Source organism: Halichoeres trimaculatus, unplaced genomic scaffold (genome assembly GCF_033239565.1).
Source record: "Halichoeres trimaculatus isolate MK-OKI-2021-1 unplaced genomic scaffold, fHalTri1.1 fHalTri1_scaffold_15, whole genome shotgun sequence".
NCBI lineage: Eukaryota > Metazoa > Chordata > Actinopteri > Labriformes > Labridae > Halichoeres > Halichoeres trimaculatus.
This window is the reverse complement of record NW_027437193.1, coordinates 19,094,405-19,121,061: the sequence shown is the minus strand read 5'-3', so window position 1 is coordinate 19,121,061 and position 26,657 is coordinate 19,094,405. Positions and strand designations below refer to the sequence as shown.

Sequence of the window (26,657 nt, the reverse complement as noted above, 5' to 3'; positions counted from 1 at the left end):
GTCGCTGCTACTAAAACAACTTGCAATGTTTATCTTGACATTTACTCTAAAGTCAAGCTTGACTGTGAGAGATTTTGTTACACTGCAAAAACTGGAATCTTATCAAGTGTTTTTGTCTTATTTTCAGTAGAAATTGTCTTTTTAGACTTAATATTAGCCACATTCTCCTGACTAGTCTAGACAAAATTCTTTGTTCAAATTATAAATTATTTAAAGACTAAAATGAGGTCTGAATTGCTTGTAACAAGTAAAAAAATCTTCCAATGGAACAAGAGAAAAGTTTCTTGTACAAAGACATTATTTTAGTATCAAGCAGATTTTTGAACAGAACATTTTTTTCTTGTTTCGTTAGCAGATTTCTTTTTACTAGTTACAAGCAATTCAGACCTTATTTTTCTCCTTAGATAACTTACAACAAGACATTTTTACTGAACTGATAAGGTGAATGTGGCTCATATCAAGTATAAGAAGACAACTAAGGCAAAAACACCTGATTAAATTTCATTGAGATACTGGACTCAGGTCATTGGTTGATGGATTCTGTTGGTGAGAGGTGTGTCATATTGTTGCCTGTAATGTCATTTTGAGTGTGTACTCTGTTTTTTGTGTTTTTATGTCCACTTTTTGTTTTATTTTGAAATTCTAGTGTTTTTGCATTATGTCCAGTCTTACTTCCTGTCATTGTTCTGTTTCCTGCCTTTTTCCAGACACACCTGTGCCTCCTTTGCAATCAGCTAACCTGTGCTTCCACTCACTCTTTGACAGATTGTCACTGTTCAGCACTCCAGCCTTGGTTTTCTCCAGCTTTCTCGCCCCCTTTTGTGAACTTTACTTGGACTTTGTGGATTATTCTTTGGTCAATACTTCTGCCTTTGCTGACTGACTTCCTTGGTATAACACCTGAACTGGTGAGTAAAGAACCTTGGATCAGATTTTATAAGAAGCAAACAGTTAAACCTGTCATTATTTGTCATCATGTGTGGGTTCTCTCACATTTTCAACATCTGCTTGGGTTTAAAATCTTGTAGCGTGGGCCTGGCTGTATTCTGCTCTCCACTTCTAGTTTCATCATTGTCGAGGTTGATTATTAAAGCCCACAGGTGGTGAGTGTGTAAATCATTTTAGTTTTTCATTAGAGGCAGTAATGCTCCACAACAATATTGCTCTGACACAACTCAGATATTATTCAGAGCTGCACTCTTAGCTCTGGAATCAATGGAGGCTTGTCAGTCATAAGCTGGTTAAAAGACGGATGTTGTCTTAATGACATAACTGCTTGGTTTGTGAGAAGATTTAATGAAGCTAGTGACGTTTACTATTCTAGAAATGCTGGCTCAACCTAACACTCAATCCGCCATAAAACAGGCAAAGAAATGGGGCTGAAGTAGGCCTTAAGTGTCCAACAAAAAGCTACATTACGCCTGTCTGTCAATCAGCCTGTCAAGCCTTAGAATATGCAAATGTATGCATGACTCTTGGCTTGAATTTAATCAAAACAGATGAGTAAAATTATATACCTTTCACATTTAGAGACAGTTGAAGGGGCTACTGAATGAAATATTTTCTTTACCAGGATGTAAACGTGTTTATTTGTGCATTAAAATAGGGACATTTTAATATGAGACCTCATTGGAGCCATGGCTGTGTGAGGAAACATATTCACCTCAAGCAGCCTTCTTACTTATGGGTTGGTTATATAACAACTAGGGCTGTCACTTGAATTAATTAGATTAATTATTTACACCACAAATTAATTTGTTATAAAAATTAACGCAAATAACTCACTGGCTGCCAGCCATTTTCAGTGCATCTTTAATGATTTTTCAAGACCCAAATATATTGTTTTCTATGACTATGTAAACACCAAAACTACCTAAGAAGAGTGGACCTTCCTCTTTTATGTCTCTCTTCCTGTTTTTGATCCAAAAAACAGACAAAACGTGCTTCTTTTGTGTATTTATCTCGGGTGCTCCATCCTTTGATCCTCTCTATGATCTCTGTTTCCTTTTTTCATATGATCGCGCCGCTCTTTTCTCTGAACTACCACGACACATCCTCAGTTGGAGCCTGAACTACCTGAACTTTTCTGATTTGCAGCGTCTTCCTATGCCTTCGTCATCTCACATCTTCTCCTCATATCCGTGCTGATTTCTCATCCAAAGAGTGCACTGCTCTCACCCACAGTAGATTATGAGCATGACTTTGATTGACAAGCTCCTCCAGGCCTTGCCTCCCCCTGCTGTAAAACATAATTTACTTCTATAAACGCAGTAAATGGTTGCAATCAAATTTGCAGTGAACACAGACATTTTAATTTTAGCCAGTTGAAGAAATGTGAATTTGCTAATTTTCTGTTCTTTGTGTATTCATTTGATTTGTCACGCTCAACAATTTTGTAATGTCCTAGAATTTAAATTCTTAATTCGGGCACCTTGAGCAGATATGAGATTAAAATGTGACTTATTAGATTAGTTAATTACAAATCCTGTAATTAATTTAATTATTTTTTTAATCGCCTGACAGCACTAAATGACAACATAATAATGTGTGTCTTCTTTGTTTTATCTGGCAGTCTTATTGTCATAGTTGGAACAAGGCTGGTGAAGCTCGTACTTTTTCTTGGCCATTCACATCAACTCTATGCTACTTATTTATACAACTCAGCAGTTATATGGATCTGGTCTTTAAACTACATAGTTATAAGAAATCTATTTTATATTACTCACGTTTTACACTTCTTGTCGCTAGTTGGTGAGCCCTGCCATTTTATTTACATTTCAGACTTTAAAGACAGGCAAAGCATTTGGGGTCGCTGAACATGAACTCTTGTGCTATAGAAACTGTAGCTGATCCAGTATGGATGCTGACGTTTCATGCATACAAAGCTGCTAGACTCCAGCTGCTTTTGACTACTGCAGTCACCATCTGTATCTGTCCTAAAACACCTATTTTAAACCCTCCACATCTCTTTGTCTTTCTCACCTTAACATGGTCTCAGCAGATGTCTGTCTAACATGAGTTCTGCTCAGCTCTAGGTTTATTCTTTCCACTGCACACTTTCTGAATGCTTCAAAGAGCTCTACTTATGATGGGTTAATATGTCTTGATGTGGGGTGTAGACCTGTTCAAGTGTTTTTGAAGCATCTTCAGATACCATTAGTTTTAATAGGGTGCTATATAAGAAATAATTGATTGAAAGCATACAATGGGAGATTTACCATATATTTACTGTGATACCATGCTTAATGTAAATGTGTGATAGGCCCAATCTCCATGTCCACACTTTGAGGCACGTTCCCGCTAAGTCTATATATCTGAATTTCTATATACTTATGTACTGTAAGTGTAGTTTAACCCTACATTGCTGTTTGGTACATGAGTTTCAAAGACCTCTATCTCATTAACATAATGAAGAGTTTCCTTAAAAACTTGTCAAACAGCTGAAGTTGTATTTCGGCCCTTTTCAAAATGGCTACTCTAACAAAATCACCCACATCCCTTTTCTGAGGAAAATCATTGCTAATTTTCAAAAAGTTGTGTTGAGAATAACATTTAAATTTTTACTCGTTTTTTTTAAATGAGTATTTTCTGCATTGACGGAATGCAAATTGCTAAAGTAGCATTCACTTTCCAGGTGATCTCAATTAAGTCCGTAAGAGCTCAGGGTTGGGGGGGCTTTGAGATTCAGTCATTGTATGAGGTTTATGAAATGAGTCCTGGGCTTTTGGAAACACTCAAGTGGACGCTACTCTAAAGTGACTGCCTCAACTTCGTCTTTATTCTTCAACACCAGGGGTTGCTGGGTGATCTCAGAAAACTCTGTGTGGTGTAGATAGGAAAGCAGTTTAAAACTCACTGTTTTGAATGGCAGTTATCCCTGAGGTGTTTCGTCCCTGATGACTCAAACACACTGTTGAAGGCTGCTCCGATTGTCATGTACTTCACTGCTAAAAGAGGCTGGCATGTGTCAAATGAAGGGTGATGGTCATGCTTTCAGTCTCCCAAATATTTCAACTCAATGAGAAATGTGTTTCGCACCAATGTTCCAAATAGTTGAGTATTTCCTGTTCTCTCAGTTTTCTGTGGAATGAGAATCAGAGGCTCTGATTACGTTTTTGGGATATTAAGACAAATTTTTGTGCCATATTGAAGAGCTCAGTCTTCCATCATGTACAGCAATAAGCAGAGACAGCAGGTGGGACTTTGGCTTCCAAAAAAGGACTGATTGGACTGTTGTCTTCATGCAGATGTAGCTTTGTTCATCTGTTTTTGGTTTTCACACATGACACACCTGTGGAGAAGAATCAGTCCATTAATTCTTTGCACTCCGGTGGAGAAACTGACTGCTGATTGTTTTCCAACCACTGATGATGCATAGAAAAGTCTGCAGAATCATTGTGTTGAAGACCACCATCTTTCTACAGTGTAATCTGCCATGGATAGTGAGGTAAAGGACATCATTAACATAAAGGTTTCATTTTTTTAAATTAAGTGAAACCCTGTCAAAGCTGAGCATCGTCACTTTTTCAGCTCCACCTGTCTGTAAATTGTGCTGCTCCAACTTCCACAGGCTGCGGCTCATTTGACACGGAGCCTCTCCCGTTGTCTGGGCAGCGGTCCTGGAGGCCAAGCTGTGAAGCCTCCCTCTCTGTGGGAGCTAGTTGTGAGTTGGCCGGCAGAAAGGCAACAGAAACCACTGAATCTGGCTCGACTCCTGCACAGCTACTGGCCTGGAGCTGCTGAAGGAGTCACGACAGGTGGGCTTGGAAGGTGTTGCAGCAGAGTGAAGGTTATGCCAAGCTTTAGCAGATATTTGACAGTAGGAGTATGACATTAAGTTAGAATTCTGTTGCAATGAATCTGGATATGATAATACAGAAAGTATACTGAAAATCATCCCAGAATGCATTAAGACTGTCAGTGGAAATATATCTTTTTTTTGTTGCCTTGAGGACTGTGGATACTTGAGATACCTCTGTCTTGCAAAAACCTCAACAGCCCTGAGACTTTACAAATCAACAGTTTAAGTATCCGGATGAGAGTGAAACTAAAATCTTTTTGAAACCTTAGTGGAAGAAGAGTTCCTTTCAGCTTTAGCATTTTTCTTTCACTCAAACAAAGCTTATCTGAGCTGTTCTGATCCTGAACGAATTCATGTAAACTAAGATTAACCGATTGATAGAAACAAATAACAAACATTCACTTTGCCAGGAGAGTATTAGAACAAATGGGTCCCAAAATGTGCATTTTCCTCTCTTTATTTCAGCCACACACAATAAACTGATGCCAGACTGAAGCCGTGAGATAAAGTTAAAATAAGAATTTTGATGGATTAGATTCATTCCATGCATGATCGATGAAAGAGGGTATTTAACCTGCCGTAAAATGAACTTACGAGGCGGGTGCAGAGAGCTCTCCGCAGCCCTGAAGGTGTTAGAAAATGTTACGCTTGCTGCAGTGGTTTAAATGAGGCTGATTTAGCCAGCAGCCGCAGTGTTTTACCTGTTTTTTCTTTGTGTGCTCAGTTGGAGATGCCTCTGCTGCTGCTGTTTGCAACATCTTGTGCTTGTAGGCTCTGTTAGTCTTCTGCATTTGCATTTGAGATCCAGCTGTTAGAAAGGTAGCATCTGGGTGCAGGGGTGTATTTGCTCTCCAGCATGAACACTGCAATTTAATAAGCACCCTTACTCTGCTTATAATTATCCAGTAATTATCCATGTAATTTATCAACCAAGGAAGTGCTTTGCCTTAGACACACGAGCTGTTTTTCACCTGTAGTTCACACACTCACACACTCTCTGTGCTCCCATCACCAACAGCTTTGAGCAAAACTTTTCACAACCTCTCCAAATATTTCTCCAGTGACCACTTGTGATCCGATCTCACTTCGAAATGCAAATGAAAGCGTGGCCTTAATCACCTCCACGAGACTCTAAAACACTAAGTGTTTCTTAAAAAAAGAGCTGTGAAAGAGGGGAGTTGTGCTCTCGTATGGTGATATGAAGGAGGAACTGAACAACAGTGGCGTGCACAGACTTTGTGAAGGGGAGGGGCAAAAAAAAGAGAAGGTACTAACAGCTTGTCTCGCCACTCCTGCATGCATTTTTGCATCCCAAGAAGGCAGTTTATCATGTTTTAAGCAGCCAAGGGGGCAGTTTAGTGTGTTGTGTGTCCACAGTGAGTGAAGGAACTCCAACAAAAACTCTTCATACACAGTGATGCTGGGAAGGGTAATTTTTTTTTTTAAATTGTCTTTTCTCCTCAGTTCTCCTTCTTGGAAAGATGAGAAAGGTCTGTAATTTTTATCAGAGGTACAATTCAGTTATGAGAGACAAAATGAAAGAACAAACCCAAGTAAACCACATTGTAGGATTTTTAAAGAATTTATTTGTTAAGTATGGTGGAAAATAAGTTTTTGGTTAATAACAAAAGTTTAAGTCAGTACTTTGTAACGTAGCCTTTGGTGGCAATGACAGAGGTCAAACATTTCCTGTAAATCTTCACAAGGTTTGCACACACTATAGCTGGTATTTTAGTCCATTCCTTCATGCACGTACCTCTAATGGTACAGCCACACGTGAATTTGCGGCGAGATTATATACAAAGTCAATGCAAAGATGCGTTTAGATGCCGATTCACCCTGGACGGCACGTTGGACACGTTTGGTGTGGCACGTTTGGAGTGTCGCAGTTTTTGGGCGTCAGACGCTTCGACGCTGAAGTTGAAAATATTGAACTTTCGACGTGAATCCACGTGTGGCTGTGCCGCGGCAGCCAATCAGCGACGACATTCCCCCACGACATCATTTATTTGATGACACTGGGGGGGAACCACCACCTGCTCGGACTCCAACCCCGCCAGATGATGGAGGAGAAAATAATCTGTGCGGTGTGTCGCTATCCAGAGTTGTAAGAGTCCGACTGTGTTTTACTCAAAGGAGTTTTGAGCCTGATAGAGAGGAGGAAAGAGCGGGCAGGGGCAGAGCCAGGGAAAAGATGGAAGTTCTCTGTGGTCCTCTCTTTCCTCAACCCCTTAATTATCCCAGGGGAGACCTCCGGGAACATGGGTTGGGGGTTCGGGGGTCGAGGATGAGATGGAAGGGAACAGCCAGGCAGGGCCAGTGGAGGTGGATTACCAGGGAGAGGCAACAGGCATTGATTGTGATCTCCAAAGCTTTCACACACTCTCCTGTCATGCTTTTGAAACCACAGCTTATTGTTTTTCAGATGCTCTTTTGGGCTTTCGGTCTTTAAATGAACGGGCTCTCTATTCCGCATGCGCAGGAATGCGCTAACGCGCATTCACCCCTCAGCTTGTCAAAATAGTCCAGCGTCCAGACTTAGGCGTTCATGCAGCGCGTTACAGGCATGTCGCACGTTTAGATTCGAGAGTTCGTGTTTGGTGTGGCCGCGGCATAAAGCCATCATGTTTTGGGGCCGTAGCTGGTCAACGGACTTTCAACTCCCTCCAAAAATTTTCTATGGAGTTGAGGTCTGGTGACTGGCTAGGCCACTCCAGGACCTTGAAATGCTTTTTATGGAGCCACTCTTTCTATGCCTGAGTGGTGTGTTTGGGATCATTGTCATGCTAGAGGACCCAGCCACGTTTCATCTTTAATGCTCTTACAGATGGAAGGTGGTTTCACTTTAAAATCTCACGATACATAGCCCCGTTCATTCTTTCCTTAACACAGATCAGTTGTCCTGTCCCCTTTGCAGAAAAACAGCCCCAAAGCACAAGGTTTCCACCCCCATGCTTCACAGCAGGTATGGTGTTCTTGGGGTGCAACTCAGCCTTCTTCTCCCTCCAAACACGAGTTGAGTTTTTAGCAAAAAGTTCCATTTTGGTTTCATCTGACCACATAATATTCTTCCAATCCTCTGCTGGTCATTCATCAGGTCCCTCCCTGTAGTTCTGGGATTTTTGCTCACTGTTCCCATGATCATTTTGACCCCACAGAATGAAATCTTGTATGGAGCCCCAGATCGAGGGAGATTATCACTGACCTTGTATGTCTTCCATTTTCTTACAAATGCTCCCACAGTTGATTTATTCACACCAACCTGCTGGTCTATTGTAGAGTCACTCTTCCCAGCCTGGTGCAGGTCTTCAGTTTTCTTATTGGAGTCCTTTGCCTGCTCTTTGGTCTGGGACGAGTTCACACAGGTGCCATTAACACAGAGAACGAGTGGAGGACAGAAGAGCTTCTTCAAGAAGAAGTTACAGGTCTGTGAGAGCCAGAAATCTTGCTTGTTTGTGGGTGAAGAAATACTTATTTTCCACCATGATTTACAGATAAATTCTTTAAAAATCCTACAATGTGATTTTGTCTCTCATGGTTGAAGTGTACCTCTGATGAAAATTACAGATTTCTCTTATCTTTTGAAGTATGAGAACTTGCAAAATCAGTGGCTGACGAAATACCTTTTTGCCCCACTGTATTAAAACAGTTGCTGGATATTCTTGCAAACAAAAAAATGAATATTATGGAACAGTGAAGCTGTGTTTGTGTAATTTGCTAAGAAAATGTATGAAGTCATGAGGAGGAGGAGTTATTTCATGACTTCACTCAGTTTGCATTTTGAAACGTAATTTATAACTGTCCTCCACTAGAGGTTACCATACTCAGAAATTTAAATAACATCAAAACTTTGACATTTTAAAACATACCTCGTATTATTTGGATAATAAAACTTGTATTTAATTTAAGATTCAATATTATCTGTATGATAAGGGTGAATATGTGTCAATTTCATGGTTATTTAAAACATTTAGTCAATTCACAGTTTTTATTATTGTATTCTGTTAAAGGCTGTTTTCTTATCCCTAATTAACACATGAAGCGTGAGTGCTGGGCAGCGCAAAGCCATGGTTTTTGGGTGCACACAAATTCATGCTAGATGCATCTCTGGAGTGCTGCGCAGGGCAGCAACCATATCAGCTGGATACCCCAGATCACAAGATCACAGGAGAACCACATGTTCCTGCAGTCATGAAAACATACTAGTCAAACTCACCTGTCCCTCCCAAAACTTCAGCACCTTCAGTCCATGCCTTCTCCTTTCTGTTGGTGCCCTAATAGAAGGAATGTGATGAGTCAGATATAATTTTAAAGTTTTCCAATTCCAAGATTAGCTTTTCCTCGTCTAAAATATCGGCCAGTGACATAGCTTTGATAAACAAGGATGAGATTTACTATCGGAAGCCAAAACATGGTGCTTTATTTTGAAATGGCCTGATACCCTGATTATTTTTGTGTCCGTTTTCCTGTTTGGTACGAGCTGCTCTGCAGTGCATTCCGGCAAAAACCGACTCACAGCGCAACAGCCGCACTCACCTGTTGGTGATCGCAGTGCTGATGCGTGCTGTGTGAATTCAGTGATTGATCACAGTGGTTACTAAGTATGACGAAGCACAGTGCTTACATTTTATGTGTGAATCAGGGGTTATACTGATAGTAGTTTAGTTGATGAGTAGATGGTAGATAACATGTCATGCATTTACTTAAAAGTGTATGTGTTTACAATTTCTGAGAGTTAGTCGTCATTTGCGTACACATGGTCTGAGAAGGTTGTACATTTGTTAGCAGAGTAAGAACAAATCCAAGTAAGACAACAATGATGAATCACCAATTTGTGCATCAAATGTCTGTATGCACGATTTAGGCACAAATTTGTGCGAACGTACTGTTTGTGAATGAGGCCCAATCTACTTTCATTTTGTTCACATCCCACAACATGTAGTAAATTCTTACAATGAGAGAAATGATAGAGACAAAGAAAGAAATCAGACTGGAACAAGAGGTGAGTAGACTGACACTCAACACGACTGTTGCTGTGGATACAGAGGGAGTAGGCAGTTCTCCAGTGTGGCCCGGGACACGTGTGCATACACACACTGCCAGACGAATGCAGGCAAATGTGGACCAGTCCCAATCTGAGTGTTGGCCTGAGTGATTGATTATCTTCAGTGTGTCTGTAGTGTGTTCTCACTAAGGGAAATCTATGTTGTGTTTTTTTCTTTGTTTTTATTTATTTATTTTATTTTATTTTTTTTTTACGTTTTAGGATACATAAATTAGAGTACATGCGACAGAAGTTATCTTTATAGTTACATGTGTAAATTAAACATGTCATGTCCAACATGTCCAACATGTTAGATAAGTTAAAAGCAGTAAATACAGAAACTATCGGCACAATTTCTTTAGATGAAATGATTTAGTTTACTTTTGAGAAATCACATCAACACAAAGCATTTATGAAATTAAAGTAAAGATGGGCAAAGTTTTCTATTTTATATTCTTACGATCAAACAAGAACCATACTCCCCCAGGCTTTTACCCAGTTCCTCCTTTTTTTCCTGATAGGAGGAAATAAACAGCCCCAATACTTGGCAAAGTACATTTCTGAAGCTTCTGTGAAGAGCTTTTATTTTGTGTTCAATTTGATGCTCAATGTGGACGAAGAGGAGCCTCTTCTCTCTGCTGGTTTGGTCCTGTTCTTCTGTGAGAGTTTTATCACAAGTAAGCCCATCATGCTTTCCAAACATGCTTGGAAATCTAACAGAAAGCTGTTTCTGGGGTTCAGTAAGTAAACTTGTGCCAACATGAACACCCATGGTTGTGTTCTTTTTAAAATGAGCTTTGATCAACAGCAATGGTGACGTGCCGCTATGTTTGGGAGTCCAGAAAGCGTCTTCGCCTTCAACCAAAAAAATATGTTGTCTGAGGTCTTAAGTCTCTGGCTCAGTCTAGTCCTCAGAGCAGATAAGAGAGACTGATAAGATGAGTATAAGAGTTAATAATGCACTGCTCTTTACACACATGCACAGATCTGCAGCCGTGCTCTTACTCAGGATCAAATATTCGTGTTTTTGCTGATGCAGTGGATGTGATTTCTTTTAATAGCTCAGAGAGCTTCCAGATGTTTACCCACTTCTCTTCACGTGATGCTGCTTTGCTTTGTATGGTGCTAATCTATAGGGACCAGAATATCCATATCAATACAGCCTCACCCCTGTCTTGTCACATACCTGCTTTACCTCACCTCACCTCCTGCGTTGGCCAAAAAACAGAAGACAAAGAACATCATTAAAATATCCGTCATGAGCATACACTCTCTAATACTTTCTTTGAAAGACACACACACACCTAAGATTTTCTATGTAACACAATCTTAAGCCATTACTCATGTAACCACTAACTGCGGTGCCCTCCACCTATTAATAGACGCTGAACAGTCCATTCTGCATACAGTGAGAATAAATCAATTTGATCCTACAGAAAAATACACAGCCTACCTTACTTTGATGTAAAGTACACCTAATGTTAGCAATGGTATGAACTCTGCCATGTTCTGTGTCCTTTACATACATGTTCTTAAAGTGAATATGCCACCAGAGTACTTTTGATCTGCACTTAAACTTGGAGCTGAGTTAGAAAAAGTGTTGGTTACTGACCTTTGACCTCCACTGAACAACCTTCTCATATCTAAGATGTTTTTTTCTTGCAGTTTATTTTAAACTTAGTATTTCCATGTTATGGGATCTGTGGGTTTCTTCTTGACAGTATATGAGGAGAGCAGTCAGCTTACATACTCTGTCATTCCATTTCATGTGGCCTGGCTGGTGCCAGACTGAGTATTATCTTAAGGGGTTTTACAACCAGTTCATAGAGTTGACTACCACTAACCTTCTTGAACTTTGGGAGAAGACATCTCCAAATATGAGTTCATTGTGATTGGATCCTGTCCTATACAGAGAGTCTGAGTTATGAGGTTACACTGCTGCTGTGTCTCTTGTGTAGATGTCCACGTCTTTGGAGAGTTCCTGATTGTTTCTGAAGAGGGGTTTGTTTGAGTGGACAAAACAATAATCTATGCATTGGTGACCTGTGAGTGTTTCTAAAAGTTATGTGTGTGTCAGCTCAAGGCCGGGGTAATTAAGTAGAAAGGTCAAGTAAACAGCAACACATTTGCCTGCAGGGTGTCTGCAAAGAGATTTAGAGCAGACACACTGTAGGTTTAAAGATGTGCATAAAACACATCTTTGACCTGCCAAGGGTGTGAGTTCAGCCTCCTTGTGCCCTGCACCTCATCAAGCACCCACACAGTCTGATCTGAGCTCAGTTACTTTGCTTTTTCAGGGCTCTATGTGCTAGACTAGTTGCAATAGACCAGTCTATTGGGACTTGGCTTGGAAACTGAAGGGTGAAGCAGTTTGGACAAAGATTGGAAAGTGGGCTGGTAGTTCATTTCCTGAGCCATCAAGCCCCCCAAAAAATTGTGACTCTAACTGCTTGGGATGTTGGTCCAGTGGCGGCCCCCTCTGACATCTCTCCATTAAAGCATGGTCATGAGGTCCTGTTGGTGAATGTGTATACCAGCTTATGTGTGTTGTGTGATCCAAAAAATATTATATAAAGTACACTATCTCCTTTTTCTTAATAAAAATGTTGCTTTTAATGATAGAGAAACTTCATTTTCAGTTTATTTCCCAAGTGTTGTATATTTTTTGTTTCATAAGCAGCTGAAATCAAAAAGAAAGAATTGTTGGTCAGCAGTCAGTCAGGCCATGCATGGACACAGCAGCTGTGTGGACTGACCGTCATGGTCTGATTCTATAGCCCCATTTCCACTAAGAAGTCCGGTTCAGATCAGTACAGTTTGGAATGGGTTGGCTCGGTTAAGCTTGGTCGTGTCTGCGTTTCCATGGCCAACCTTGCCCCATCGTAATAGGCGGCGCATAAGCTGGATGCGCACAGCCGCATTTAGTGTGACACTATAGCAACACGATGCAGTCATGAGCATCGAGTGACAGTTGTTTGTTGCTCTCTGGGTACACGCTGGGTTTCTCTGCTAAAAACCTTTGTCCACCTAATATCTGTTCACTTGCTGATCTCTTCTGTCCACTCACTGCTATTTCACAAACCTGGGAGCCATTTACTATCCGTAAAAGTGACGATATTTAGTTAAAAAATGTGTTTTTTCGTGGTTAATTCCTCCATGTCAGTCGACAAACCATTATACTCCGCAGTGCTTCTACACCCAAGTTCCCAAAATGATCCCTCTTTATGACACATCCTTTCTATGTTGACACAAAGACATGGAATGAAATTGCTTAAGTTTTAAGCGTGCCAGGTGAAATTGACATTTTTCATGTGGTTTCACAATTCTCCTGGGAATGTTGTTCTCCTGTAATCTTGTGATCTTGTGTATCCACCATGAGAGTACGTGAGATGACTCAATAAGAGTGACTTGGAGATTGGTCGTTGAACTACTACACCATGACCTAAAACATTACTGTCAGTGACCTTTTACACATTCAAATTAGTGTGAGTTTTTGTACTAAAGCTGGTGTCACAAGATACTCTGAAAAACCTTCCATCACACACAGAAATAAGTATGGTATATAAGGTAAAAATTGGTCTTTTATGTTATCATCACAAATAATGCTTCTCTAGGTATCATTACAAAGAAAATTGCACCCACAGTTTGCTGATACAAAAAGGACTTGAAATTGCATCTGTTCTTCTTGGAGCTCAGATAGAAACAGGGAGCACTCCAGGTATTTCAGAACAGATGTTTGCCATCATTTAAAATGTTCCTGAGCAAGCGTTCCACAACTACTTAAAAATATGCGGGCACTTGAAGTTTTAGGGGCCTTCAAGTCTGGGTTGTGGTGTAGCATAAATCCCATCAAGGTCTCATTTAATTGAGACGCTGCACATTTCCCCAGCTCCCACTGATTTGTAAACATATGATGTTTGAGAAGTGTCTCTTCTTTAAATGTGTGTAGGTGTTGAATGGTTCGCAAAATACAGTACAGCACAAGAGGAGATCCATCTGGAATAAACTCATCAGGATCTCTAATGTTTGGGCGGCTGTGGGGATAGGGCAGACAGAACAGAATCAGTGTTTTGGATGTTTTTTAATTCCCAGGATTAGATGCTAATTAAGTTAGAAGTGAGTTATCTAACAGAATAATGAAACTCAAACATAATCAGATTTACAGCCTACACACAACAGATTAATATGCAAATCCAACACATCTTTATGTAGTTTTGCTTTCAAGAAACTAACATTGGATTTGAATATTTTGGAGCTGACCCTGAAAACTCTGACTGACTGTATTTGGCATTCATTAGACATCTGTGAATCAGACTCTGTCAAACAGGAGCCAAACTCCATTTAATACAGAAGCTATTAGAAAGCGGAAGAGAAAATCTGTATTTTTAATTTCTAAAGCATGATGACACAACGTGCAAGTCAGTAAGGTCAGGTTTGAAGCATTTTATCAACTCTAAATCCAGCGCATAGCAATCCGTGGCATTAATCTGCATCTTTTTATATTTACTCCACACTTAAATGGAGTTAGTTATGTAGGATATGGAGACTTTATTATAAAAAAATAAAAATGAAAAACTTTTATAGCACAATTGATAGCTTTAGTTGCTGTCAAATGTTGAGAAAGCAGATACAGTTTTTATTGTTTGCAGCTGATGTGAGCAAAATACATCATGATATGTGTCCGCTCCACTAAACTGAGAAGAATTAGCATGTTTGATTTTTTATGTGTCCAAATACAAGAAGTGCTGCATAAAAATTACTTAACACTGAACAACAATGAGACATACAAAGGGAAGAAGATTGTGAATGTGATTAGTCCATCTGATGTCACTGTCCAAACCTGGTTTAACCAGTGTGTTGATGGTAATCAGGCTTTGTGTGATATTATGTGGATGTTACCTGGTGGTTGTGTCAACCTCTGAAATTAATATCTGACTGCCAAATCATCTAAATTGACAATATTTATTGCCACTAAACATTTAAGTGAACTCATACTGAAGTAGATGGATAGGTATAACACTATCTCGTAGAGTATAAGAAGAGCTGTGTTAAGAAATAAGAGGAATGAATAAAATAGTTTTTGAATAACAGATCATAGTCTCTGAGCGTATCGAACGCAGTGGTTTTATACTCAGAGGGAAGTATGAACATGAACGAGTCCGTCCACTCTGGGTAAAAGCTCTGTTTTTGTTATCCACTTTTCTTAGACAGCACCACGTCTTCGGCTCACCTGTCTCCTCGTTTTCTCTCTCTCTACTGCTTTTTCCTTTCATTCTATTCTCGTTTTGTCTTTTTTGCTCTTGACTTTGTTCTGTGCGCAGAGCGGTGTTGTTTTGCACGTGGAATGCTGAAACTTCATTGGCTGTGTAGGATGGTTTTACTCTAATGTAATTGGTCGGTGAGTTTCCTTGTCAGTTTAGCCAATACAATAAACACTAGAAACGCTGCCTGGGTTAATATGGAAGCATCCCGTCAAATTTAAGACCCCCTCATAATTCACTGTTAGTAGGTCAAGCTCCAAAAAGGATAGTGTCTGGGTCTGGGTCTGGAAAGCTTTGCAAATTAAAAAAAACTTTTGGGATGAATAGGACCCTGACATGGAGCAGAGGTGTCTTGTTTCACCCTGTCAAGATTCTAATTGAATAACCACCTCCCTGTACACTATACTACTTATTACTAGCCCACCAATAGAAGACTAGTTAATAAACAAAAAAGTGTCCCAAATTTGTAGTGTTGGTTAGGGCTGAACAATTAATTGAATTGAAATTGACATTGCATTGTAATATAATGCAATTTTTAAATTGTAAAGTCTGCAAAAAAAAAAAAAAAAAAAAAAAAAAAAAATCATGTACACAGATCTGAAGGGAATATAGTTCTTTTTTTAATGGCAAAAAACCCTGTGAGCTACAGAGATCCATACAGTAGAATGTTTGTGGCTGGCAGAGCCAAACCCCTTGTTCACTTTATTCTGTACGGTTTGTTAGTCTTACTGACAACTGGAGGTCAGCAAAATTTCACAGTATTCCTTTTTCTTTTTCAATTAAAAAGTGCAATTCACACTTACGTTGAGTCCTTTGATAGGAAAATGTTCTGCTTTCTTCTCACTCAGCCAGTCTTTTTACAGCTCCTGTTGTACGCTCACTCTGTGCGGTGGTTTGTGGTTGGTCTGTGTCTGTATTCTCCAGTTTGGTCAGTGTCTCTTTGGCTCAGCTATTTGTGTGATTCAACATCTCTCGCTGGTTTCTCCTCCTCATCTATTTTTCTCTGCTGGTGTCTGGTCAGAAATGAACCAGATATGTAATGTTTTGTGTTCTCCAAATAAAATGGGAATTATATTAGAAAATATCTTTCTTGTTGTCTCCTGATGTTACAGGATGCTATCATTTCTGCCACACCATCAACAGAAAGTGGGGAAATCATAACATTTGCTGGGCTCCTCTTATTTGGTTGTTTTGATGTGATGTGTGTGAAGCTATATTTTATTTAACAAATAAAGAGACTCTTCCAGTTGGAAGGCTCAACTGGGAGCAAGTTTCATTTTCTATATTGTACAAAGGTACATGGACCAGATTTTAAAAATCATGGGGAGTTGACAATCTCTCTCTCTCTCTCTCTCTCTCTCTCTCTCTCTCTCTCACACACACACACACACACACACACACACACACACACACACACACACACACACACACACACACACACACACACACGCACACGCACACGCACACACGCTATGTAATTCCACAAGATCACTACCTCACACACTTAACATTTGTGGTAATGACTCCATAGACATGAGAACTCTTGGAGGCTTGTGTGATAAAACTTGACTTCAAAGGATAAACAAAAACTTACTCCCATTTCTTGTCGTGCAGAAACAAAAACAAACAAAAAATAAAAAAATAAAAAACATGGAAAAAGAAATTGAGAAAGCAGACGAGCTTGTGGAATTATTCACCAAATATTTCTTCTGGCTCTGGGCACAGTTTGGTTTGCTCTGGATGATGATGCCTAGTTGGCTCCTTTCTTTGGTTATTGTGGGTATTCTGTCACATTTAGTCTGACCAGGAATTGTTCATACAGTCTTCACAAGTATATATTTTCTTATTTTCTTATCATTACAAAGGTGTTTGATGTTTTATTACCTTGACATGTTTCGACTGCTGACCTGCTGCAGTCTGCCTACACAACCAGGTCAGTTTCATCATCACCATCACCACAGACAAACAAGACTGAGAGGAGGAAGGGACACATATAGACACACCAAAGACTGTAAAAAGAATAGAGGGGGAGGAGTCACAGCAGCAAAACAAGAAAACAAAAGTAAGAAAGTGCATATGCAAAAAGGTCCATAAGAAAATAGATGATGAAAGCTTGTCCACCATTCTCCAGTTCAGCCAGCCTCCACCTCCACAGGGTCCAGGACTGAGCTTCTTCAGCAGTTTGTTCAGTCTCTGTCTCCTAGATCCTGTCTGCTTACAGCAGGTGAAGTTCTTCCAATGTGGCATGGGTGTGTGATGTTAGCTCCGTTAGCCATGTCTGTGAATAGCATGATGCTACTTTGCCTTCCGGTATTCCCTCTGTTGCTGGGTTAGCACAGCTAGTTTGTCCATCTTATTGGAGATAGATCTTACGTTCCCAATAACGTTGAATGGAAGGACAGGTCAATGTTGTCACTTCTTAGCTCTCACCTCAGAACCAGCATCTTTTCCTCACCTCCTTCTCCTCACCTTGTGGGGTAACATCAGGCCTTACACCAGTTAGCATTGACATGCTACAGGCTGCTAACAGCTGATTTCACAATGCAGCCATTGTTACATGTAGGATCTCCAGACAAACACAGGAGCAAAAAGTAGTAAAAATATCACTGAAGACAAACCAGTTTGGTGTCCATGACCAACACATTAACCATACAAAGCAATGACCCACTCCAAATGCAAAGATGACAAAAAAGAGATGAAAAAACTTCAAGATATGGAAAAAGAAGAGAGAGCTGCCATAACAGACAGCCACTTGGGCGATGCCTAGCAACAAGAGTGGACCTCATGTCGCTTGTCTCAGAGTGAGGTCTCCACAAAACAGCTCCCCTGGTGACTGGCTGCAGTATGGGTCAAAGAATCTGTCTCCCCAGCCATTCCAAATGGGCTATGGCCAAAACTTAAAAGAAAAAAAAATCTGGATGCTGTGTTGATATAAAGATCTAATGGGGCTGCAATGTGTATTAGTCCTCTTTTTCCTGAAAAGTTTAGTTTTCATGAGTTATCAGACATTAAAGATGCTATGAGGAGGATCTGTGTTTTAATTTAGCTGCCTCGCCACCTTCTGTCCCGGAGTCTTGTGCATACCGTTGTAAAGATGTGTGTTTGTTTTAGAATTATATATAGACTGGTTAAAAACAAATTTTCTTTGTTCAAGACAACTTTTTTACCAGATACAACCCGATGAGGTATGGTTTTGATCAACAATTACGTAGCGCTGTTGTTCTGTCTGGGACTCAAGCTCCTGTGTCCACTAAAAGCCTACTACAAAATTTATTGCAGAAACTGTTTTCAGCAGAGGAAAAATAGTATCTTCTCACCACTAATCATCAGCCAGCGTGGTGTTGTCATTGAGACTAAGAAAAGAAAATCAATCCGGTCCTGTTTGACCCGATCGGGGAGCTAAGAAATAGCATTTCAAATTTATCTGTAACTTGTGTGGATTACAGTAGGTTATATATCCAGAAGTGAGAGCTTTTCAAGTTCATATAGAAACTCCTCACATCCCCTTTAAAATGTGGTTCTATGCCATGTTTAACAATGATTGACAGCAGCCTCCTCTTGTGCAGAGTTTTCAGGAATAGCAAGATGATGAAATGGAAACATCTGGGAGGCTCACATGGCCATAAAAGACAAAGCTGAACATAAGGGGTTAAGGTCAGCCATATCAGACCACTGCAAAAGGGTAAACCATATTATGAACTGGGATAAAGCCAGGGTCATCTGGACAGAAAGTAACAAGTACCACACTGGATCAGAGAGGCCTGTTTGAGCCTGAAATGTAACTAAAAAAGTAAGAAAACCCAAAACAGAACAGCTTTTTGCCCAAAATGTAACAACTTGTTACATTTATTACTTGTTACATAAGTTATAACATTTTGGGTTGTATTACCTGATTTTTTAATTACATTTCAGGCTCTAACAAGGCTACTTAGACCAGGAAGCGTGCCTGCAGGACTGTGAACCGGGACAAATGCCGCCAAGCAGACCAGTTTGGTTTGTCTTGGTATGGCGTGCATTATGTGGCGTTTCCACTGACTTAGTCCGGGACAGATCCCCAAATAACCGAGATGAACCATCCCACTTTTTGGGACTCCTTTGTATGGGTGCCAGACTGAATCGATCCGCTCTCGGAAGGTGGAGCAACACACTGCAGACCGTTGAATGGTTGGTAGAATCCTCACCATGCGACAGCGGCTGCTGTATTTCTCCTGGTGGCACACAGACTTCTTTGAAACAAAGCTTGATTGCACTTTGTATCAAAGAGCTACATGCCAATCACAGAGAGGACGAAATGCTGCATGTCTTGCATCTGTGCTCTTTGTTAACAGTGACGCATATTTCTTCTTTGTTGGATTTATTAGCAGGGAACACTGTGTCACGCTACCATGGCGTCATTCTATTTCTTAACAGATGCGACTTTCGGCATCCGGCTTACACGCCACCTACCATGAGTGGGCACAGTTTGCTGTGGAAATGCAAACGGGATCAGGCTTAACAGTAACAAACAGTGCCAAACCATACTGAACCAAACCGGGCTGCTTGGTGGAAACGTGGCTAAAGAAGCTTACTAACTACCCCACACTTGGGATGCAGTCCTGGGGAAGATGACAGACAGTGGTGGGTGTGGTCATCCAGTCAAACCAGACCAAACCTGCATAAGATCAGCTGGATTCATGTCACAGCAGCATTACATGAAACGTCGGAAGAAGTTTGCAGTGGGTCAGAAGTCGAAATAAGTCCAAGTAATGACACATAAAACGCCTGATGATAAGAAAATAAAGACATAAAGGAACTGTAAACATTACCCATGATAAGTTTTGACAGTTCCATATCAGGAAGACTCTGATAGCAGTAAAATAGTTGTAGTAACTCTGCACACTTGAGGATAATTTTGGCAAATAATCAGATACAACAAGCCCAGAAGCATGTTATGCTCTCAATCACTGGGAGATGCAAATCAGGCCTTAAATCTGGCTTTAAACAGTCTCGCATATGGCCTGCCAAAGTCTTCTAGTAGATATTTAAAAAAAGTATAAAAGTTTATCAGGATACAGAAAAGTGAAATTGACAATTGGACTCAGCAATCTGTAAAAACAACCACCTGCACTGCCAAAAGTATGCTCACAGTTTTATCATATTCTGTGAATATGTTGAATTTAGCCTGAAGATGACAATGCTCAGATTTGGAGAAGAAGAGCAGCTTCTTCACCCACACCTCTTTCTCCACTCGTTCCATATCTTTCCCTCTTTCGCTGATCGTCGACAGCCGTTCAAAGCCAGATATCATTTACTGAGACACTCTGTGCCAGCTGAATGAGTGACAGAGAAAACAAGGAGCCAGGAAGAAAAGCTAAATAACAATGCTTCCATATATGGTCATTTGCATTCACACAATTGCTCTGGCATGGAGCCCCCTGTCACATTCATACCTGGACTCTCGCCACCACACAGACACACAACCCTCCTGGTGCTGACTGTCTGGGGTTTTATTTTGAAGGTGGCAGCAGCAGCTCTTCAAATGGTAAATGCCACACACAAATAGAAAAATGGAAAGGAGAGGGAAGGGAAAGGAAAAAGGGAACGAAGGGAAGAAGACATGAGCAGGAGGAGGGGAGAGAAAGAGAAGATGACAGTGCCTAAGGGAGCAAACATCACCTCCTGTCTGGCTCTCTGACAGCAAGGAGCAGACAGGTGGAGACGGAGGAAGACAAGTGCAGACGTGTGCGTGTTTTTGTGTGTGTGTGTTTGTGTGTGAGCAGAGGTGCAGCATCTTTCAAGCCTGGAGAGAAGGGCATCTGTCCATCGCTCCCTGACTTGGAGTGGAGCGTGCAGCAGCTGTCTGAGTGTCGTGCTTTTAAACGTTATACCTAGCCAGTGTCTCAGTGTACAACTGCGCTACACCATCATGCATCTGTCCGGCCGTCTGTTATCCTCATGCTATCTGTCACTCTGCCTGTCCGTCCTCACGTCCATCTATCTATGAAGCTGCGTTTTCCTGCACTCTATCTGTCTGCTGGCCCACCTGCTTGTCTATCTCGTGCATCCATACCCGTGCTGCTTCCCTGTCACTCCACATAACGTTTCTGGTTCCTGTGCATGTGTGGTGTGCATATGCTGGCACCGTCTCCGTATTCCCTGTGGATCCTATATATACTCACAGATGACTGGAAGATATACTGGGATCAAAGCTCTGTAATAGCTGCAGGGAGTGCTCCCTCCTTCCTATTACACAGCGTATGGAAGTGGCCTTCAAAACACACATGCTGCCAGCCTGCACATATATATATACACCACAAACGCTCACTAGTGTGCAAAAAAAAAGGAAAAAAGCATCAGGGAGCAGAGATCGAGAGGGCAATGCATAAATCAAGCATGTGTGTGTGTGAGAGAGAGAGACGGATGCTTTGATATATTTAAAGAGCAGCTTAGCTTTAAAGTCAGAGCAGAATAACACAGGAAACAGAAAAATGTAGATTTTTTGTAACACAACAGGCTCAGAGTAAGTAAGTTATCACCTCTCACACACTAATTTGAATAAAATCACCATTGTTGTTCTGAAACTGATTAAAATGCTGAAAAAGTGATTCATTCCACTCCTGGTTCACAAAAGCTTTTACATTTACCAAAAGGTCTGTCCTGTGGTGGATTGGTTTGGCACATGGCGAGTAATGAATTTTAAGTGTGTGTTTTTGATGAGCATACGCTGTGATTATCTTCAGACGTAAGAGCTGGGACAGTGTGAAAAATATCAGTGAGAAAAACACTCAACAGCCACTTTATTAGACACACCCGTCCAACTGCTCGTTAATACAAGTTTCTGTCCACCCAATCACATGGCAGCAACTCAATACATTTAGGCATGTAGACATGGTCAAGATGATCTGCTGCAGTTCAAACCGAGCATCAGAATAGGGAAGAAAGGTGATTTAAGTGACTTTGTTGTTGTTGGTGCCAGAGGCCAGAGGAGAATGGACAGACTGGTTTGAGCTGATAGAAAGACAACAGTAACTCAAATTACCACTCGTTTTAACTATATCTCTGAACGCACAACACGTCCAACCTTGAGGCAGATGGGCTACAGCAGCAGAAGACCACACCGGGTGACTCTCCTGTCAGCTAAGAACAGGAAACTGAGGCTACAATTCACACAGGCTCACCAAAACTGGACAATAGAAGATTGGAAAAACGTTGCCTGGTCTGATGAGTCGGGATTTCTGCTCCACATTCAGATGGTAGGGTCAGAATTTGGTGTCAATAACATGAAAGCATGGATCCATCCTGCCTTGTATCAACAGTTCAGGCTGCTGGTGGTGTGATGGTGTGGGGGGTATTTTCTTGGCACATTTTGGACCCCTTAGTCACAATTGTTTGTTGAGCATTGTTTAAAGTCCACAGCCTACTTGAGTGTTGTTGCTGACCATGTCCATCCCTTTATGAGCACAGTGTACCCATCTTCTGATGGATACTTCCAGCAGGAAAACACTCCATGTCATAAAGCTGAAATCAGCTCAGACTGGTTTCTTGAACATGACAATGAGTTCACTGTACTCAAATGTCCTCCAAAGTCCCCAGATCTCAATCCAATAGAGCACCTTTGGGATGTGGTGGAACGGGACATTCTCATCATGGATGTCCAGCCGACAAATCTGCAGCAACTGCATGATGCTATCATGTCAATATGGACCAAACTCTCTGAGGAATGTTTCCAGTACCTTGTTGAATCAATGCCACAAATGATTAAGACAGTTCTGAAGGCAAAGAGGGTCCAACCCGGTACAACCAAGGTGTACCTAATAAAGTGGCCAGTGAGTGTATATTGATTGCACATCAGTTTGTCCCTTCTCTTAAAAAGAGAGCAAAGACAACATGTCCAATGTGGCAATAGAAACTGTTTAATGAAAAACATAGACTGTCCTGATCCCAGTCACAACCACCCCACAGGAGAAATGCTGGTCTGCTGACGCGACAAACTCAGTACTCAAAAACAAAAGATAAAGATCCTAAAGAGGGCAAAAAGGTCAAAGAGGATCATGGAGAACATTGTGAAGTACAGTTCTTGGAACATCAAGCCCAACCAGACACTACATTTTAAACACTGTCTTACCTGAACTGTACAGCATAATTTGTGACAACTTGATTTATGAGGTGATTTAAAACATGCTGTGACTGCTGTTAGTTTGACAACAAACATTTGGAGCTCTGACGTTTGCAACTCAGCCCTTTTACCTTTGTGCAGTTATTATCTCAGTGAATCAGAAATAAAATCAGGGCTTCGTATTTGCAGATATTCGGTACTTGAATATGGGATCAAGAGGTTTCATTAACTTCTCTTTGAAAAACTTTAGTAAAATGTCCAATTCTTGCCCTAGAGGATTTCAGCTCAACAGCTCAGGGTCTTCTCTATTTTTTATATCATGTTGTGTTAAATGTTTTCAGTGGGTGACTTGGGATTTAAGCAGGCCAGTGCAGCACTCGTTCTCCTACTCCAGAGCCCTGCTGTTATTGTATTAATATGTTAATAAGTACAGATTGTGTTTGGTATTGTCTTGCTAAAATATGTTAGGTCTTCCCTGAACAAAGGCATTGTCTGGATGGCAGCACATGTTGCTCCAAAGTATTGTTCAGCATTAATGGTGCCTTCCCATATGCCATGAACACCTCTGCATGCCCAAACCATCGCCAAAACTGCCTTTTAAACTCTGCACAAATAACATGCTGGGTGCTTGCTTTCTTTTCTGAAAGGAGGATGTGGCGTCCATAAACTCCTAAGAGATTGTAAAACTTTGATGTATCAGATCAGAGGACAGTTTTCCATTTCACCTCAGTCAATCAAACTCAGGCTCAGGTCCAGAGATGTCTCCTGAGTTTCTGGATCATGTTTATTTATGGTTACATCTTCGGATGGCACAGTTTAACTTGCATTTTTGGATGGCGGTGCTTATGAATAGTACAACAGTACTTGATATTATCTACTGTCAAGGGTGCCATCCAAAAGCTGTTTTCCAAACCGCCTACTACATACTACATGTGAATGCAGTATGTAGGAGGCTCTGCATACTGCCTACTACTTTTGCATTCAGTATGTAGTGTAACTGTTCTGTTGGGTCTGTTTTGAAGTATACCTCTCTGGTTTCAGTTTTGGAAAATGGAGCTATAGGTGATGGATTTTATTTTGCCTTTATTATAAATGTACAAGACAAACTTTGGGATCTTGGCATTTTAGTTATTCTGTTAATGCTATCATGGTAGAATCATCATATTTGATTTTTAATCTTACACCTGAACTTATATCGTTTACTGAAAATAAATTTGGAAGGGATTTTTATTTTTACAGCAGATGGAAAAACCCCTTCTACATAATCGACATATGGTTTAAAAAGTGAATTTGTGGTTGATATTTTCTTTGGTGAACTTGTAGAAGTAACACAGGGAGAGGTCACATTGGTCATTCCAACCGTGCCATACTGAAGCACGCTTGCCCCCCCAGCAGCGCCGTTCCCTGCTGGAGAGCACGGCCAGTGGTCTCACAGCTCCAGTATGAACCAGACCTAAGCACATGCATGGCCCGCCTACGTCATCGTTAAGCTTCTATTTACAAAAAAGCACGATCTCATCAGAGTCAGCACAATGAGACACAGAAAAAACTGCTGTAACTTTTGGGACATTTTCACTAATGTTAAGTTGTTTTGGTCCAACACAGCCCTCTAACACCCCACTATTGTTCAAAATGATTGTCGAGAAGAGTAGTCGCAGCGTTGATATGTTGTGTCTGTGGGCTTGTGCTCATGCATGAAGTGAACCGTGCTGCAGCCCACCTCTCTGAAGTGAATTAGACTTTGGGGTTGAAGTGTGCTTACTTAGGCATGGTATGGTGTGCCAGTGTGACCAAACTGTGTAGGTTTCTTGTGATTCTCACTCACTATTATATTCAATGAAAGGCTGATGGGAATTCTCAGGCTGGATAAACTATGATAACACATAAACACAAATGCACAACTCACCTTAACACCCAGCAATGACACACAAGCACAATATCTTCATCTTTGCTGTTCTCTATTATTACATTTTCAAAAACAAATGAATGAACAAGATGGACCAGGATCTGGTCCATTGGCAGACCAGCAGAGGGCAATGGCTAGGCTAGCTCTGCTAGCACACTTTGCTATGGAGAAAACACACACACTTAACTGTGTGGTTGTTGATGAAAAAGTTACTGTAAAACTGTCAAGAAAGTATGACAAACACTCTGCAGGCTGACAACACTTTATCACTTGTCTGAAATTCACTTCTCCATTTTTTTTCTTTTTTCATTATTTTTTTTTTTTTCATTTCTTGGGGGTCATTCTTTCTCAAACATTCTCAAATCTTTCTAACAACAATATATTTAAAGACACACACACCTCACTCTGAAGGCCATTCCACAAAAGTTGACTCTCTACTTGTCTTTCACTTTGTCTTTGTCTCTTTGTGACTGTGAGAGAAAAAACTAAAGGCAGGAAAGAAGAGTTTGTGATGAATGTGTGGAACAAGTCAAAGAGGTAATTGATTCAGACTTTTGTCATCATTCTGCATCACTTGGTTCTTCTTTGGGTTCTTTTGGAGCCAGGACAAATCTTCCTCCATCTTTTCTTATTCATCTGACCAGCATTAGGTCAGGATCTGTGACACTCATGACATGTGCATCATGTACTTTAGGAGCTCTTAGGAATCATCAATGGAAACTGTAGCATGATGAGGAAGTGAAGGGTGCTGGGAGCTGGTAAGAAGTAAGCTGAATAATGTCCTGGTTCATTGTTAAGCGCAGGTGACACCCAACTGAACATCTACATGCAGTCCATGTTTAGTTGTAGCAAAAGAAAAGGGAATGTAATTGATCATCTGTAATTGAAAGTTGCAATGAAAAACTTTTGGCTAGCAGTGAATCTGGCGCCCCCTTCAGGCAAAGATGCTACTTTTATTTCTTTACTACGCCCACTGTTCCTCCTGGGAAATGTTTCCTGACTAAATAACCCACCCTGTGTTGTTTTACCAGTCAAATGCATGTATGTCCTGAAGACTAGAGAAGACGTTAGAGATGAGATGATCCATCAGTGTGCTCTCTCTGCAGTTCAAGGGTTTTACAGACATTTTAGATCTTGTAGCTGAAAGTTCTGTGAGTCAGTATCAATTTTTATTTGTTTTATGGTCAATTTAAAAACTCCTCCCAGAGACTTTAATGTTGTGGCTGAGGTAGTATTTGTTTTGGGAGTATACTGAAGTAGTCCTATTTTTTATAATTAGCTGAATCACTCAGATTGAAGTGTGCTGGGATTTATTTTTCAGAAGTTTCACTCTCAGCTCTTAAATCTGGCAGATATATGTATTTTCAACATGTTGCTTTATGCTGGGCTGTCATCTCCATTTCCCAAGAGTAGGTGTCAAACTGTTTCACTTTCACTGGCGATTACCAAGTATAGTGTCACATATGCACAGAGAAGCACAGTATGGACTGCTTTCTGCTTTCTGAGTCATTTAAAGTGGTGAGCCGGGCTCATTATGTGGCTGCAGAGAG

The 26,657-nt window shown here is 40.7% G+C and overlaps 1 protein-coding gene across 2 annotated transcripts in view; it reads left to right on the top strand.

The window, feature by feature from the left end:
• Positions 1-803: 803 nt before the first annotated feature.
• Positions 804-26,657, top strand: part of cdh24b (cadherin 24, type 2b) — a 296,244-nt gene continuing 270,390 nt past the window's right edge. For both annotated transcript variants that reach the window (XM_074687942.1, XM_074687943.1), the window contains exon 1: positions 804-908. The gene's annotated coding sequence lies outside the window, so the exon portion shown is untranslated. The remainder of the gene's footprint in view (positions 909-26,657) is intronic.